This window comes from Salmo salar, chromosome ssa16 (genome assembly GCF_905237065.1).
Source record: "Salmo salar chromosome ssa16, Ssal_v3.1, whole genome shotgun sequence".
NCBI lineage: Eukaryota > Metazoa > Chordata > Actinopteri > Salmoniformes > Salmonidae > Salmo > Salmo salar.
The window spans coordinates 93,762,167-93,780,575 of record NC_059457.1 but is presented as its reverse complement, the minus strand read 5'-3'; the positions used below and the strand labels follow the sequence as shown (position 1 = coordinate 93,780,575).

The 18,409-nt window shown below is 38.2% G+C and overlaps 1 pseudogene; it reads right to left on the bottom strand.

Moving 5' to 3' along the window:
- The window catches only part of LOC123727919 (ADP-ribosylation factor-like protein 13B), a 51,686-nt pseudogene that overhangs the window by 16,111 nt on the left and 17,166 nt on the right, over nt 1-18,409 (bottom strand).

Below are 18,409 nucleotides of genomic sequence, written 5' to 3'. Positions count from 1 at the left end.
CTGCCCTCACCCCCACCTGTCCTTCAGATGTTACTGGTTAAGGTGTAAGAGGGGCTTAGCCAGCAGCCCAGGCCACTAATACAGCTCCTTCCCCCCTCTACCTTAGGGCTGCCCAGGGCTAACACCACAGGGATATTACCACAGAGAGGGTGAGTCAGCACTCTGTCCATAATCACGTTGAACAGTCTATGGACGTACACAGACAGTGAGGCAGAGTAAACAGACTTATCCAACACCTTGAGTCATTCCTTAACTTCTTAAGGTATAGGGGGCAGTATTTTCACGGCCGGATGAAAACCGTACCCACATTAATCTGGTTACTACTCCTGCCCAGAAACTAGAATATGCATATTATTAGGAGATTTGAATAGAAAACACTGAAGTTTCTAAAACTGTTTGAATGGTGTCTGTGAGTAGAACAGAACTCATATGGCAGGCCAAAACCTGAGAAAAATTCAACCAGGAAGTGGATGATCTGAGAATTGTAGTTCTTCTTTCTAGTCCCTTTCGAAACTACAGTGTATGTGGGGTCACGTTGCACTTCCTAAGGCTTCCATTGGCTGTCAAAAGCCTTCAGAAAGTTGTTTCATCTGTCTCCTGTATCCGGGCAAAGTATAGGAGCTCAGTCACTGAGTGGACTGCCTGGGGACAAAGGGATTGGATACTGCGCGGTCCCGCGAGGCGCTGTTCCTTCTTTTTCTCCTTGAATGAATACGCTATTGTCCGGTTGGAATATTATCACATTTTTACATTAAAAATACCATAAAGATTGATTTTAAACAGCGTTTGACATGTTTCTAAGAACGGTAATGGAACTTTTTGACTTTTCGTCTCTGGTACCACGCTCGCGTTATGCCTTTGGATAGTGCTCTGTACGCACGAACAAAACGGAGGTATTTGGACATAAATATGGATTATTTCGAACAAAAACAACATTTCTTGTGGAAGTTGCAGTCCTGGGAGTGCATTCTGGCGAAGATCAGCAAAGGTAAGAGAATATTTCTAATACTAATTCTGAGGTTAGGTGACCCCGAACTTAGCGGGTGTCTGTATAGCTCGCTGTGATGGCGAGCTATGTACTCAGAATATTGAAAAATGTGCTTTCTCCGTAAAGCTATTTTAAAATCTGACACAGCGGTTGCATCCAGGAGTAGTATATCTATAATTCTTTAAATAATTGTTATGTATTTTGTCAACGTTTATGATGAGTATTTCTATAAATTCACCGGAAGTTTTTGGTGGGAATACATTTTCTGAACATCACGCGCCAATGTAAAATGCTGTTTTTGGATATAAATATGAACTTTATCGAACAAAACATACATGTATTGTGTAACATGAAGTCCTAGGAGTGTCATCTGATGAAGATCGTCAAAGGTTAGTGCTTCATTTAGCTGTGTTTTGGGTTTATGTGACATATATCCTTGCTTGGAAAATGGCTGTGTGATTATTTGTGTCTATGTACTCTCCTGACATAATCTAATGTTTTGCTTTCGCTGTAACGCCTTTTTGAAATCGGACAATGTGGTTCGATTATCGAGAGTCTTATCTTTAAAATAGTGTAAAATAGTTGATTGTTGAGCAAATGAAATGAGATTTTTGATGTTTTGTATTTCGCGCCATGCTATTTCACTGGCTGTTGAATAGTGTGTCCTTCCTTCCTTCCTTCCTTCCTTCCTTCCTTCCTTCCTTCCTTCCTTCCTTCCTTCCTTCCTTCCTTCCTTCCTTCCAATGAATAGGCCTAGATCCTAAATCTACCCTTTCTACTCAGGAAAAGCTTCTCTGTGTCACCTAATCAAAGTAGCCAAATTGCATAAAACGTCACCCAGTCATCATTCTTGTTAGAAAAAACACACACACAGACACACACACACACACACACACACACACACACACCTAGCCTCCATCAAAAAGTGCCTCTTCTATGGAACACACACACACACACACACACACACACACACACACACACGCTGACCAAATAAACATACGTCTTACCCTCCACATGGAAACGACCAATAACAACAAGCTTACAGAACCAAAAAACACGCAGTCACATTCTGACAACACACACACACACATCCCACATCAACGTGTAGAAATCCTTGCCTGCGGCTCTTCCGCCGTACGGACATCAAGCAGACTATCCAGCGGACAGTCCTCTGGAGCCAGGACGACTTCATGTGGAAGCTTCAACCAGTCCAGACCCAGAGACCAACTGACCCGACGGACGTTCAGGGACAATAACTAGTAACCCACACCATGTCCCCTCAAATGTACAGTATGCCACCATGACGGATAACGTGTCACACACACTGTACAGGCCAGGCCCAGAGAGCAGCAGGATTAGCTAGGGATTTCCTTAAGTCTCTCTACAGTAGGACACGTGTTCTTAAGATACTCTGCCTGTTTAGCGTCAGAGGGGTCGCTGTCTCACCTCCTTCACGCTCTTTCTTAAAACTGTTTTTTTTTTGTAATTTTTTTTTTACAATTAATATTTCCTTGATTCCTCACCTCCTCTCTCCTCACCTCCTTCTCAAAACTCGTTGAAAGAAAGAAAAAGGTCAGAGTGGAGAGGACCAGGATATTGGATATTTATTCCCCAATGCATTTTGTGGAGGGGCGAAGAGTCCGGACATGCATCCAGGAGGAAACAACATGGCTGCCGTGCCCGTGGAGCCTACCACACAGGTGTGAGTCACTCAGTCACATACTCAAATCAAATGTTATTGGTCCATATTTAACAGATGTTATTGGTCCACACACATATTTAACAGATGTTATTGGTCCATATTTAACAGATGTTATTGGTCCACACACATATTTAACAGATGTTATTGGTCCACACACATATTTAACAGATGTTATTGGTCCATATTAAACAGATGTTATTGGTCACATATTAAACAGATGTTATTGGTCACATATTAAACAGATGTTATTGGTCCATATTTAACAGATGTTATTGGTCCAAATTTAACAGATGTTATTGGTCCATATTTAACAGATGTTATTGGTCCATATTTAACAGATGTTATTGGTCCATATTTAACAGATGTTATTGGTCCATATTTAACAGATGTTACACATATTTAGAAATGTTAATGCGAGTGTAGCGAAATGCTTGTGTTTCTAGCTCCAACAGTGCAGTAATATCTAACTAAATGCTTGTGTTTCTAGCTCCAACAGTGCAGTAATATCTAACTAAATGCTTGTGTTCCCAGCTCCAACAGTGCAGTAATATCTGACTAAATGCTTGTGTTTCTAGCTCCAACAGTAATATCTAACTAAATGCTTGTGTTTCTAGCTCCAACAGTAATATCTAACTAAATGCTTGTGTTCCTAGCTCCAACAGTGGAGTAATATCTAACTAAATGCTTGTGTTCCCAGCTCCAACAGTAATATCTAACTAAATGCTTGTGTTCCCAGCTCCAACAGTAATATCTAACTAAATGCTTGTGTTCCCAGCTCCAACAGTGCAGTAATATCTAAATGCTTGTGTTTCTAGCTCCAACAGTAATATCTAACTAAATGCTTGTGTTTCTAGCTCCAACAGTAATATCTAACTAAATGCTTGTGTTTCTAGCTCCAACAGTAATATCTAACTAAATGCTTGTGTTCCTAGCTCCAACAGTAATATCTAACTAAATGCTTGTGTTCCTAGCTCCAACAGTGCTGTAGTATCTAACTAAATGCTTGTGTTTCTAGCTCCAACAGTAATATCTAACTAAATGCTTGTGTTCCTAGCTCCAACAGTGCAGTAGTATCTAACTAAATGCTTGTGTTCCCAGCTCCAACAGTGCAGTAATATCTAACTAAATGCTTGTGTTCCCAGCTCCAACAGTAATATCTAACTAAATGCTTGTGTTCCTAGCTCCAACAGTGCAGTAATATCTAACTAAATGCTTGTGTTTCTAGCTCCAACAGTGCAGTAATATCTAACTAAATGCATGTGTTTCTAGCTCCAACAGTAATATCTAACTAAATGCTTGTGTTTCTAGCTCCAACAGTAATATCTAACTAAATGCTTGTGTTTCTAGCTCCAACAGTGCAGTAATATCTAACTAAATGCTTGTGTTCCCAGCTCCAACAGTGCTGTAGTATCTAACTAAATGCTTGTGTTCCCAGCTCCAACAGTGCTGTAGTATCTAACTAAATGCTTGTGTTCCCAGCTCCAACAGTGCAGTAATATCTAACTAAATGCTTGTGTTCCCAGCTCCAACAGTAATATCTAACTAAATGCTTGTGTTCCTAGCTCCAACAGTGCAGTAATATCTAACTAAATGCTTCTGTTCCTAGCTCCAACAGTAATATCTAACTAAATGCTTCTGTTCCTAGCTCCAACAGTAATATCTAACTAAATGCTTCTGTTCCCAGCTCCAACAGTGCAGTAATATCTAACTAAATACTTGTGTTTCTAGCTCCAACAGTAATATCTAACTAAATGCTTGTGTTCCTAGCTCCAACAGTGCAGTAGTATCTAACTAAATGCTTGTGTTCCCAGCTCCAACAGTGCAGTAATATCTAACTAAATGCTTGTGTTTCTAGCTCCAACAGTGCAGTAATATCTAACTAAATGCTTGTGTTCCCAGCTCCAACAGTGCAGTAATATCTGACTAAATGCTTGTGTTTCTAGCTCCAACAGTAATATCTAACTAAATGCTTGTGTTTCTAGCTCCAACAGTAATATCTAACTAAATGCTTGTGTTTCTAGCTCCAACAGTGCAGTAATATCTAACTAAATGCTTGTGTTCCTAGCTCCAACAGTGCAGTAATATCTAACTAAATGCTTGTGTTCCCAGCTCCAACAGTGCAGTAATATCTGACTAAATGCTTGTGTTTCTAGCTCCAACAGTAATATCTAACTAAATGCTTGTGTTTCTAGCTCCAACAGTAATATCTAACTAAATGCTTGTGTTTCTAGCTCCAACAGTGCAGTAATATCTAACTAAATGCTTGTGTTCCCAGCTCCAACAGTGCAGTAATATCTAACTAAATGCTTGTGTTTCTAGCTCCAACAGTGCAGTAATATCTAACTAAATGCATGTGTTTCTAGCTCCAACAGTAATATCTAACTAAATGCTTGTGTTTCTAGCTCCAACAGTAATATCTAACTAAATGCTTGTGTTTCTAGCTCCAACAGTGCAGTAATATCTAACTAAATGCTTGTGTTCCCAGCTCCAACAGTGCTGTAGTATCTAACTAAATGCTTGTGTTCCCAGCTCCAACAGTGCAGTAATATCTAAATGCTTGTGTTTCTAGCTCCAACAGTAATATCTAACTAAATGCTTGTGTTTCTAGCTCCAACAGTAATATCTAACTAAATGCTTGTGTTTCTAGCTCCAACAGTAATATCTAACTAAATGCTTGTGTTCCTAGCTCCAACAGTAATATCTAACTAAATGCTTGTGTTCCTAGCTCCAACAGTGCTGTAGTATCTAACTAAATGCTTGTGTTTCTAGCTCCAACAGTAATATCTAACTAAATGCTTGTGTTCCTAGCTCCAACAGTGCAGTAGTATCTAACTAAATGCTTGTGTTCCCAGCTCCAACAGTGCAGTAATATCTGACTAAATGCTTGTGTTTCTAGCTCCAACAGTAATATCTAACTAAATGCTTGTGTTTCTAGCTCCAACAGTAATATCTAACTAAATGCTTGTGTTTCTAGCTCCAACAGTGCAGTAATATCTAACTAAATGCTTGTGTTCCTAGCTCCAACAGTGCAGTAATATCTAACTAAATGCTTGTGTTCCCAGCTCCAACAGTGCAGTAATATCTGACTAAATGCTTGTGTTTCTAGCTCCAACAGTAATATCTAACTAAATGCTTGTGTTTCTAGCTCCAACAGTAATATCTAACTAAATGCTTGTGTTTCTAGCTCCAACAGTGCAGTAATATCTAACTAAATGCTTGTGTTCCCAGCTCCAACAGTGCAGTAATATCTAACTAAATGCTTGTGTTTCTAGCTCCAACAGTGCAGTAATATCTAACTAAATGCATGTGTTTCTAGCTCCAACAGTAATATCTAACTAAATGCTTGTGTTTCTAGCTCCAACAGTAATATCTAACTAAATGCTTGTGTTTCTAGCTCCAACAGTGCAGTAATATCTAACTAAATGCTTGTGTTCCCAGCTCCAACAGTGCTGTAGTATCTAACTAAATGCTTGTGTTCCCAGCTCCAACAGTGCAGTAATATCTAAATGCTTGTGTTTCTAGCTCCAACAGTAATATCTAACTAAATGCTTGTGTTTCTAGCTCCAACAGTAATATCTAACTAAATGCTTGTGTTTCTAGCTCCAACAGTAATATCTAACTAAATGCTTGTGTTCCTAGCTCCAACAGTAATATCTAACTAAATGCTTGTGTTCCTAGCTCCAACAGTGCTGTAGTATCTAACTAAATGCTTGTGTTTCTAGCTCCAACAGTAATATCTAACTAAATGCTTGTGTTCCTAGCTCCAACAGTGCAGTAGTATCTAACTAAATGCTTGTGTTCCCAGCTCCAACAGTGCAGTAATATCTAACTAAATGCTTGTGTTTCTAGCTCCAACAGTGCAGTAATATCTAACTAAATGCTTGTGTTCCCAGCTCCAACAGTGCAGTAATATCTGACTAAATGCTTGTGTTTCTAGCTCCAACAGTAATATCTAACTAAATGCTTGTGTTTCTAGCTCCAACAGTGCAGTAATATCTAACTAAATGCTTGTGTTCCCAGCTCCAACAGTGCTGTAGTATCTAACTAAATGCTTGTGTTCCCAGCTCCAACAGTGCAGTAATATCTAAATGCTTGTGTTTCTAGCTCCAACAGTAATATCTAACTAAATGCTTGTGTTTCTAGCTCCAACAGTAATATCTAACTAAATGCTTGTGTTTCTAGCTCCAACAGTAATATCTAACTAAATGCTTGTGTTTCTAGCTCCAACAGTAATATCTAACTAAATGCTTGTGTTCCTAGCTCCAACAGTAATATCTAACTAAATGCTTGTGTTCCTAGCTCCAACAGTGCTGTAGTATCTAACTAAATGCTTGTGTTTCTAGCTCCAACAGTAATATCTAACTAAATGCTTGTGTTCCTAGCTCCAACAGTGCAGTAGTATCTAACTAAATGCTTGTGTTCCCAGCTCCAACAGTGCAGTAATATCTAACTAAATGCTTGTGTTTCTAGCTCCAACAGTGCAGTAATATCTAACTAAATGCTTGTGTTCCCAGCTCCAACAGTGCAGTAATATCTGACTAAATGCTTGTGTTTCTAGCTCCAACAGTAATATCTAACTAAATGCTTGTGTTTCTAGCTCCAACAGTAATATCTAACTAAATGCTTGTGTTTCTAGCTCCAACAGTGCAGTAATATCTAACTAAATGCTTGTGTTCCTAGCTCCAACAGTGCAGTAATATCTAACTAAATGCTTGTGTTCCCAGCTCCAACAGTGCAGTAATATCTGACTAAATGCTTGTGTTTCTAGCTCCAACAGTAATATCTAACTAAATGCTTGTGTTTCTAGCTCCAACAGTAATATCTAACTAAATGCTTGTGTTTCTAGCTCCAACAGTGCAGTAATATCTAACTAAATGCTTGTGTTCCCAGCTCCAACAGTGCAGTAATATCTAACTAAATGCTTGTGTTTCTAGCTCCAACAGTGCAGTAATATCTAACTAAATGCATGTGTTTCTAGCTCCAACAGTAATATCTAACTAAATGCTTGTGTTTCTAGCTCCAACAGTAATATCTAACTAAATGCTTGTGTTTCTAGCTCCAACAGTGCAGTAATATCTAACTAAATGCTTGTGTTCCCAGCTCCAACAGTGCTGTAGTATCTAACTAAATGCTTGTGTTCCCAGCTCCAACAGTGCTGTAGTATCTAACTAAATGCTTGTGTTCCCAGCTCCAACAGTGCAGTAATATCTAACTAAATGCTTGTGTTCCCAGCTCCAACAGTAATATCTAACTAAATGCTTGTGTTCCTAGCTCCAACAGTGCAGTAATATCTAACTAAATGCTTCTGTTCCTAGCTCCAACAGTAATATCTAACTAAATGCTTCTGTTCCTAGCTCCAACAGTAATATCTAACTAAATGCTTCTGTTCCCAGCTCCAACAGTGCAGTAATATCTAACTAAATACTTGTGTTTCTAGCTCCAACAGTAATATCTAACTAAATGCTTGTGTTCCCAGCTCCAACAGTGCAGTAATATCTAACTAAATGCTTGTGTTTCTAGCTCCAACAGTGCAGTAATATCTAACTAAATGCTTGTGTTCCCAGCTCCAACAGTGCAGTAATATCTGACTAAATGCTTGTGTTTCTAGCTCCAACAGTAATATCTAACTAAATGCTTGTGTTTCTAGCTCCAACAGTAATATCTAACTAAATGCTTGTGTTTCTAGCTCCAACAGTGCAGTAATATCTAACTAAATGCTTGTGTTCCCAGCTCCAACAGTGCAGTAATATCTAAATGCTTGTGTTTCTAGCTCCAACAGTAATATCTAACTAAATGCTTGTGTTTCTAGCTCCAACAGTAATATCTAACTAAATGCTTGTGTTTCTAGCTCCAACAGTAATATCTAACTAAATGCTTGTGTTCCTAGCTCCAACAGTAATATCTAACTAAATGCTTGTGTTCATAGCTCCAACAGTGCTGTAGTATCTAACTAAATGCTTGTGTTCCCAGCTCCAACAGTGCTGTAGTATCTAACTAAATGCTTGTGTTCCCAGCTCCAACAGTGCAGTAATATCTAACTAAATGCTTGTGTTCCCAGCTCCAACAGTAATATCTAACTAAATGCTTGTGTTCCTAGCTCCAACAGTGCAGTAATATCTAACTAAATGCTTCTGTTCCTAGCTCCAACAGTAATATCTAACTAAATGCTTCTGTTCCTAGCTCCAACAGTAATATCTAACTAAATGCTTCTGTTCCCAGCTCCAACAGTGCAGTAATATCTAACTAAATGCTTGTGTTTCTAGCTCCAACAGTAATATCTAACTAAATGCTTGTGTTTCTAGCTCCAACAGTGCAGTAATATCTAACTAAATGCTTGTGTTCCCAGCTCCAACAGTGCAGTAATATCTGACTAAATGCTTGTGTTTCTAGCTCCAACAGTAATATCTAACTAAATGCTTGTGTTTCTAGCTCCAACAGTAATATCTAACTAAATGCTTGTGTTTCTAGCTCCAACAGTGAAGTAATATCTAACTAAATGCTTGTGTTCCCAGCTCCAACAGTGCAGTAATATCTGACTAAATGCTTGTGTTTCTAGCTCCAACAGTAATATCTAACTAAATGCTTGTGTTTCTAGCTCCAACAGTAATATCTAACTAAATGCTTGTGTTTCTAGCTCCAACAGTGCAGTAATATCTAACTAAATGCTTGTGTTCCCAGCTCCAACAGTGCAGTAATATCTAACTAAATGCTTGTGTTTCTAGCTCCAACAGTGCAGTAATATCTAACTAAATGCATGTGTTTCTAGCTCCAACAGTAATATCTAACTAAATGCTTGTGTTTCTAGCTCCAACAGTAATATCTAACTAAATGCTTGTGTTTCTAGCTCCAACAGTGCAGTAATATCTAACTAAATGCTTGTGTTTCTAGCTCCAACAGTGCAGTAATATCTAACTAAATGCTTGGGTTCCCAGCTCCAACAGTGCAGTAATATCTAACTAAATGCTTGTGTTTCTAGCTCCAACAGTAGTTGTTGGAGTATCTAACTAAATGCTTGTGTTCCCAGCTCCAACAGTGCTGTAGTATCTAACTAAATGCTTGTGTTCCCAGCTCCAACAGTGCTGTAGTATCTAACTAAATGCTTGTGTTCCCAGCTCCAACAGTGCTGTAGTATCTAACTAAATGCTTGTGTTCCCAGCTCCAACAGTGCAGTAATATCTAACTAAATGCTTGTGTTCCCAGCTCCAACAGTAATATCTAACTAAATGCTTGTGTTCCTAGCTCCAACAGTGCAGTAATATCTAACTAAATGCTTCTGTTCCTAGCTCCAACAGTAATATCTAACTAAATGCTTCTGTTCCTAGCTCCAACAGTAATATCTAACTAAATGCTTCTGTTCCCAGCTCCAACAGTGCAGTAATATCTAACTAAATGCTTGTGTTTCTAGCTCCAACAGTAATATCTAACTAAATGCTTGTGTTCCTAGCTCCAACAGTGCAGTAGTATCTAACTAAATGCTTGTGTTCCCAGCTCCAACAGTGCAGTAATATCTAACTAAATGCTTGTGTTTCTAGCTCCAACAGTGCAGTAATATCTAACTAAATGCTTGTGTTCCCAGCTCCAACAGTGCAGTAATATCTGACTAAATGCTTGTGTTCCCAGCTCCAACAGTGCAGTAATATCTAACTAAATGCTTGTGTTTCTAGCTCCAACAGTAATATCTAACTAAATGCTTGTGTTTCTAGCTCCAACAGTAATATCTAACTAAATGCTTGTGTTTCTAGCTCCAACAGTGCAGTAATATCTAACTAAATGCTTGTGTTCCCAGCTCCAACAGTGCAGTAATATCTGACTAAATGCTTGTGTTTCTAGCTCCAACAGTAATATCTAACTAAATGCTTGTGTTTCTAGCTCCAACAGTAATATCTAACTAAATGCTTGTGTTTCTAGCTCCAACAGTGCAGTAATATCTAACTAAATGCTTGTGTTCCCAGCTCCAACAGTGCAGTAATATCTAACTAAATGCTTGTGTTTCTAGCTCCAACAGTGTTGTAATATCTAACTAAATGTTTGTGTTCCCAGCTCCAACAGTGCAGTAATATCTAACTAAATGCTTGTGTTTCTAGCTCCAACAGTGCAGTAATATCTAACTAAATGCTTGTGTTTCTAGCTCCAACAGTGCAGTAATATCTAACTAAATGCATGTGTTTCTAGCTCCAACAGTAATATCTAACTAAATGCTTGTGTTTCTAGCTCCAACAGTAATATCTAACTAAATGCTTGTGTTCCTAGCTCCAACAGTGCTGTAGTATCTAACTAAATGCTTGTGTTTCTAGCTCCAACAGTAATATCTAACTAAATGCTTGTGTTCCTAGCTCCAACAGTAATATCTAACTAAATGCTTGTGTTCCTAGCTCCAACAGTGCAGTAGTATCTAACTAAATGCTTGTGTTCCCAGCTCCAACAGTGCAGTAATATCTAACTAAATGCTTGTGTTTCTAGCTCCAACAGTGCAGTAATATCTAACTAAATGCTTGTGTTCCCAGCTCCAACAGTACAGTAATATCTGACTAAATGCTTGTGTTTCTAGCTCCAACAGTAATATCTAACTAAATGCTTGTGTTTCTAGCTCCAACAGTAATATCTAACTAAATGCTTGTGTTTCTAGCTCCAACAGTGCAGTAATATCTAACTAAATGCTTGTGTTCCTAGCTCCAACAGTGCAGTAATATCTAACTAAATGCTTGTGTTCCCAGCTCCAACAGTGCAGTAATATCTGACTAAATGCTTGTGTTTCTAGCTCCAACAGTAATATCTAACTAAATGCTTGTGTTTCTAGCTCCAACAGTAATATCTAACTAAATGCTTGTGTTTCTAGCTCCAACAGTGCAGTAATATCTAACTAAATGCTTGTGTTCCCAGCTCCAACAGTGCAGTAATATCTAACTAAATGCTTGTGTTTCTAGCTCCAACAGTGCAGTAATATCTAACTAAATGCATGTGTTTCTAGCTCCAACAGTAATATCTAACTAAATGCTTGTGTTTCTAGCTCCAACAGTAATATCTAACTAAATGCTTGTGTTTCTAGCTCCAACAGTGCAGTAATATCTAACTAAATGCTTGTGTTCCCAGCTCCAACAGTGCTGTAGTATCTAACTAAATGCTTGTGTTCCCAGCTCCAACAGTGCTGTAGTATCTAACTAAATGCTTGTGTTCCCAGCTCCAACAGTGCAGTAATATCTAACTAAATGCTTGTGTTCCCAGCTCCAACAGTAATATCTAACTAAATGCTTGTGTTCCTAGCTCCAACAGTGCAGTAATATCTAACTAAATGCTTCTGTTCCTAGCTCCAACAGTAATATCTAACTAAATGCTTCTGTTCCTAGCTCCAACAGTAATATCTAACTAAATGCTTCTGTTCCCAGCTCCAACAGTGCAGTAATATCTAACTAAATACTTGTGTTTCTAGCTCCAACAGTAATATCTAACTAAATGCTTGTGTTCCTAGCTCCAACAGTGCAGTAGTATCTAACTAAATGCTTGTGTTCCCAGCTCCAACAGTGCAGTAATATCTAACTAAATGCTTGTGTTTCTAGCTCCAACAGTGCAGTAATATCTAACTAAATGCTTGTGTTCCCAGCTCCAACAGTGCAGTAATATCTGACTAAATGCTTGTGTTTCTAGCTCCAACAGTAATATCTAACTAAATGCTTGTGTTTCTAGCTCCAACAGTAATATCTAACTAAATGCTTGTGTTTCTAGCTCCAACAGTGCAGTAATATCTAACTAAATGCTTGTGTTCCTAGCTCCAACAGTGCAGTAATATCTAACTAAATGCTTGTGTTCCCAGCTCCAACAGTGCAGTAATATCTGACTAAATGCTTGTGTTTCTAGCTCCAACAGTAATATCTAACTAAATGCTTGTGTTTCTAGCTCCAACAGTAATATCTAACTAAATGCTTGTGTTTCTAGCTCCAACAGTGCAGTAATATCTAACTAAATGCTTGTGTTCCCAGCTCCAACAGTGCAGTAATATCTAACTAAATGCTTGTGTTTCTAGCTCCAACAGTGCAGTAATATCTAACTAAATGCATGTGTTTCTAGCTCCAACAGTAATATCTAACTAAATGCTTGTGTTTCTAGCTCCAACAGTAATATCTAACTAGATGCTTGTGTTTCTAGCTCCAACAGTGCAGTAATATCTAACTAAATGCTTGTGTTCCCAGCTCCAACAGTGCTGTAGTATCTAACTAAATGCTTGTGTTCCCAGCTCCAACAGTGCAGTAATATCTAAATGCTTGTGTTTCTAGCTCCAACAGTAATATCTAACTAAATGCTTGTGTTTCTAGCTCCAACAGTAATATCTAACTAAATGCTTGTGTTTCTAGCTCCAACAGTAATATCTAACTAAATGCTTGTGTTCCTAGCTCCAACAGTAATATCTAACTAAATGCTTGTGTTCCTAGCTCCAACAGTGCTGTAGTATCTAACTAAATGCTTGTGTTTCTAGCTCCAACAGTAATATCTAACTAAATGCTTGTGTTCCTAGCTCCAACAGTGCAGTAGTATCTAACTAAATGCTTGTGTTCCCAGCTCCAACAGTGCAGTAATATCTGACTAAATGCTTGTGTTTCTAGCTCCAACAGTAATATCTAACTAAATGCTTGTGTTTCTAGCTCCAACAGTAATATCTAACTAAATGCTTGTGTTTCTAGCTCCAACAGTGCAGTAATATCTAACTAAATGCTTGTGTTCCTAGCTCCAACAGTGCAGTAATATCTAACTAAATGCTTGTGTTCCCAGCTCCAACAGTGCAGTAATATCTGACTAAATGCTTGTGTTTCTAGCTCCAACAGTAATATCTAACTAAATGCTTGTGTTTCTAGCTCCAACAGTAATATCTAACTAAATGCTTGTGTTTCTAGCTCCAACAGTGCAGTAATATCTAACTAAATGCTTGTGTTCCCAGCTCCAACAGTGCAGTAATATCTAACTAAATGCTTGTGTTTCTAGCTCCAACAGTGCAGTAATATCTAACTAAATGCATGTGTTTCTAGCTCCAACAGTAATATCTAACTAAATGCTTGTGTTTCTAGCTCCAACAGTAATATCTAACTAAATGCTTGTGTTTCTAGCTCCAACAGTGCAGTAATATCTAACTAAATGCTTGTGTTCCCAGCTCCAACAGTGCTGTAGTATCTAACTAAATGCTTGTGTTCCCAGCTCCAACAGTGCAGTAATATCTAAATGCTTGTGTTTCTAGCTCCAACAGTAATATCTAACTAAATGCTTGTGTTTCTAGCTCCAACAGTAATATCTAACTAAATGCTTGTGTTTCTAGCTCCAACAGTAATATCTAACTAAATGCTTGTGTTCCTAGCTCCAACAGTAATATCTAACTAAATGCTTGTGTTCCTAGCTCCAACAGTGCTGTAGTATCTAACTAAATGCTTGTGTTTCTAGCTCCAACAGTAATATCTAACTAAATGCTTGTGTTCCTAGCTCCAACAGTGCAGTAGTATCTAACTAAATGCTTGTGTTCCCAGCTCCAACAGTGCAGTAATATCTAACTAAATGCTTGTGTTTCTAGCTCCAACAGTGCAGTAATATCTAACTAAATGCTTGTGTTCCCAGCTCCAACAGTGCAGTAATATCTGACTAAATGCTTGTGTTTCTAGCTCCAACAGTAATATCTAACTAAATGCTTGTGTTTCTAGCTCCAACAGTGCAGTAATATCTAACTAAATGCTTGTGTTCCCAGCTCCAACAGTGCTGTAGTATCTAACTAAATGCTTGTGTTCCCAGCTCCAACAGTGCAGTAATATCTAAATGCTTGTGTTTCTAGCTCCAACAGTAATATCTAACTAAATGCTTGTGTTTCTAGCTCCAACAGTAATATCTAACTAAATGCTTGTGTTTCTAGCTCCAACAGTAATATCTAACTAAATGCTTGTGTTCCTAGCTCCAACAGTAATATCTAACTAAATGCTTGTGTTCCTAGCTCCAACAGTGCTGTAGTATCTAACTAAATGCTTGTGTTTCTAGCTCCAACAGTAATATCTAACTAAATGCTTGTGTTCCTAGCTCCAACAGTGCAGTAGTATCTAACTAAATGCTTGTGTTTCTAGCTCCAACAGTGCAGTAATATCTAACTAAATGCTTGTGTTCCCAGCTCCAACAGTGCAGTAATATCTGACTAAATGCTTGTGTTTCTAGCTCCAACAGTAATATCTAACTAAATGCTTGTGTTTCTAGCTCCAACAGTGCAGTAATATCTAACTAAATGCTTGTGTTCCTAGCTCCAACAGTGCAGTAATATCTAACTAAATGCTTGTGTTCCCAGCTCCAACAGTGCAGTAATATCTGACTAAATGCTTGTGTTTCTAGCTCCAACAGTAATATCTAACTAAATGCTTGTGTTTCTAGCTCCAACAGTAATATCTAACTAAATGCTTGTGTTTCTAGCTCCAACAGTGCAGTAATATCTAACTAAATGCTTGTGTTCCCAGCTCCAACAGTGCAGTAATATCTAACTAAATGCTTGTGTTTCTAGCTCCAACAGTGCAGTAATATCTAACTAAATGCATGTGTTTCTAGCTCCAACAGTAATATCTAACTAAATGCTTGTGTTTCTAGCTCCAACAGTAATATCTAACTAAATGCTTGTGTTTCTAGCTCCAACAGTGCAGTAATATCTAACTAAATGCTTGTGTTCCCAGCTCCAACAGTGCTGTAGTATCTAACTAAATGCTTGTGTTCCCAGCTCCAACAGTGCTGTAGTATCTAACTAAATGCTTGTGTTCCCAGCTCCAACAGTGCAGTAATATCTAACTAAATGCTTGTGTTCCCAGCTCCAACAGTAATATCTAACTAAATGCTTGTGTTCCTAGCTCCAACAGTGCAGTAATATCTAACTAAATGCTTCTGTTCCTAGCTCCAACAGTAATATCTAACTAAATGCTTCTGTTCCTAGCTCCAACAGTAATATCTAACTAAATGCTTCTGTTCCCAGCTCCAACAGTGCAGTAATATCTAACTAAATACTTGTGTTTCTAGCTCCAACAGTAATATCTAACTAAATGCTTGTGTTCCTAGCTCCAACAGTGCAGTAGTATCTAACTAAATGCTTGTGTTCCCAGCTCCAACAGTGCAGTAATATCTAACTAAATGCTTGTGTTTCTAGCTCCAACAGTGCAGTAATATCTAACTAAATGCTTGTGTTCCCAGCTCCAACAGTGCAGTAATATCTGACTAAATGCTTGTGTTTCTAGCTCCAACAGTAATATCTAACTAAATGCTTGTGTTTCTAGCTCCAACAGTAATATCTAACTAAATGCTTGTGTTTCTAGCTCCAACAGTGCAGTAATATCTAACTAAATGCTTGTGTTCCCAGCTCCAACAGTGCAGTAATATCTAAATGCTTGTGTTTCTAGCTCCAACAGTAATATCTAACTAAATGCTTGTGTTTCTAGCTCCAACAGTAATATCTAACTAAATGCTTGTGTTTCTAGCTCCAACAGTAATATCTAACTAAATGCTTGTGTTCCTAGCTCCAACAGTAATATCTAACTAAATGCTTGTGTTCATAGCTCCAACAGTGCTGTAGTATCTAACTAAATGCTTGTGTTCCCAGCTCCAACAGTGCTGTAGTATCTAACTAAATGCTTGTGTTCCCAGCTCCAACAGTGCAGTAATATCTAACTAAATGCTTGTGTTCCCAGCTCCAACAGTAATATCTAACTAAATGCTTGTGTTCCTAGCTCCAACAGTGCAGTAATATCTAACTAAATGCTTCTGTTCCTAGCTCCAACAGTAATATCTAACTAAATGCTTCTGTTCCTAGCTCCAACAGTAATATCTAACTAAATGCTTCTGTTCCCAGCTCCAACAGTGCAGTAATATCTAACTAAATGCTTGTGTTTCTAGCTCCAACAGTAATATCTAACTAAATGCTTGTGTTCCTAGCTCCAACAGTGCAGTAGTATCTAACTAAATGCTTGTGTTCCCAGCTCCAACAGTGCAGTAATATCTAACTAAATGCTTGTGTTTCTAGCTCCAACAGTGCAGTAATATCTAACTAAATGCTTGTGTTCCCAGCTCCAACAGTGCAGTAATATCTGACTAAATGCTTGTGTTTCTAGCTCCAACAGTAATATCTAACTAAATGCTTGTGTTTCTAGCTCCAACAGTAATATCTAACTAAATGCTTGTGTTTCTAGCTCCAACAGTGAAGTAATATCTAACTAAATGCTTGTGTTCCCAGCTCCAACAGTGCAGTAATATCTGACTAAATGCTTGTGTTTCTAGCTCCAACAGTAATATCTAACTAAATGCTTGTGTTTCTAGCTCCAACAGTAATATCTAACTAAATGCTTGTGTTTCTAGCTCCAACAGTGCAGTAATATCTAACTAAATGCTTGTGTTCCCAGCTCCAACAGTGCAGTAATATCTAACTAAATGCTTGTGTTTCTAGCTCCAACAGTGCAGTAATATCTAACTAAATGCATGTGTTTCTAGCTCCAACAGTAATATCTAACTAAATGCTTGTGTTTCTAGCTCCAACAGTAATATCTAACTAAATGCTTGTGTTTCTAGCTCCAACAGTGCAGTAATATCTAACTAAATGCTTGTGTTTCTAGCTCCAACAGTGCAGTAATATCTAACTAAATGCTTGGGTTCCCAGCTCCAACAGTGCAGTAATATCTAACTAAATGCTTGTGTTTCTAGCTCCAACAGTAATATCTAACTAAATGCTTGTGTTCCTAGCTCCAACAGTGCTGTAGTATCTAACTAAATGCTTGTGTTCCCAGCTCCAACAGTGCTGTAGTATCTAACTAAATGCTTGTGTTCCCAGCTCCAACAGTGCTGTAGTATCTAACTAAATGCTTGTGTTCCCAGCTCCAACAGTGCTGTAGTATCTAACTAAATGCTTGTGTTCCCAGCTCCAACAGTGCTGTAGTATCTAACTAAATGCTTGTGTTCCCAGCTCCAAGCAGTAATATCTAACTAAATGCTTGTGTTCCTAGCTCCAACAGTGCAGTAATATCTAACTAAATGCTTCTGTTCCTAGCTCCAACAGTAATATCTAACTAAATGCTTCTGTTCCTAGCTCCAACAGTAATATCTAACTAAATGCTTCTGTTCCCAGCTCCAACAGTGCAGTAATATCTAACTAAATGCTTGTGTTTCTAGCTCCAACAGTAATATCTAACTAAATGCTTGTGTTCCTAGCTCCAACAGTGCAGTAGTATCTAACTAAATGCTTGTGTTCCCAGCTCCAACAGTGCAGTAATATCTAACTAAATGCTTGTGTTTCTAGCTCCAACAGTGCAGTAATATCTAACTAAATGCTTGTGTTCCCAGCTCCAACAGTGCAGTAATATCTGACTAAATGCTTGTGTTCCCAGCTCCAACAGTGCAGTAATATCTAACTAAATGCTTGTGTTTCTAGCTCCAACAGTAATATCTAACTAAATGCTTGTGTTTCTAGCTCCAACAGTAATATCTAACTAAATGCTTGTGTTTCTAGCTCCAACAGTGCAGTAATATCTAACTAAATGCTTGTGTTCCCAGCTCCAACAGTGCAGTAATATCTGACTAAATGCTTGTGTTTCTAGCTCCAACAGTAATATCTAACTAAATGCTTGTGTTTCTAGCTCCAACAGTAATATCTAACTAAATGCTTGTGTTTCTAGCTCCAACAGTGCAGTAATATCTAACTAAATGCTTGTGTTCCCAGCTCCAACAGTGCAGTAATATCT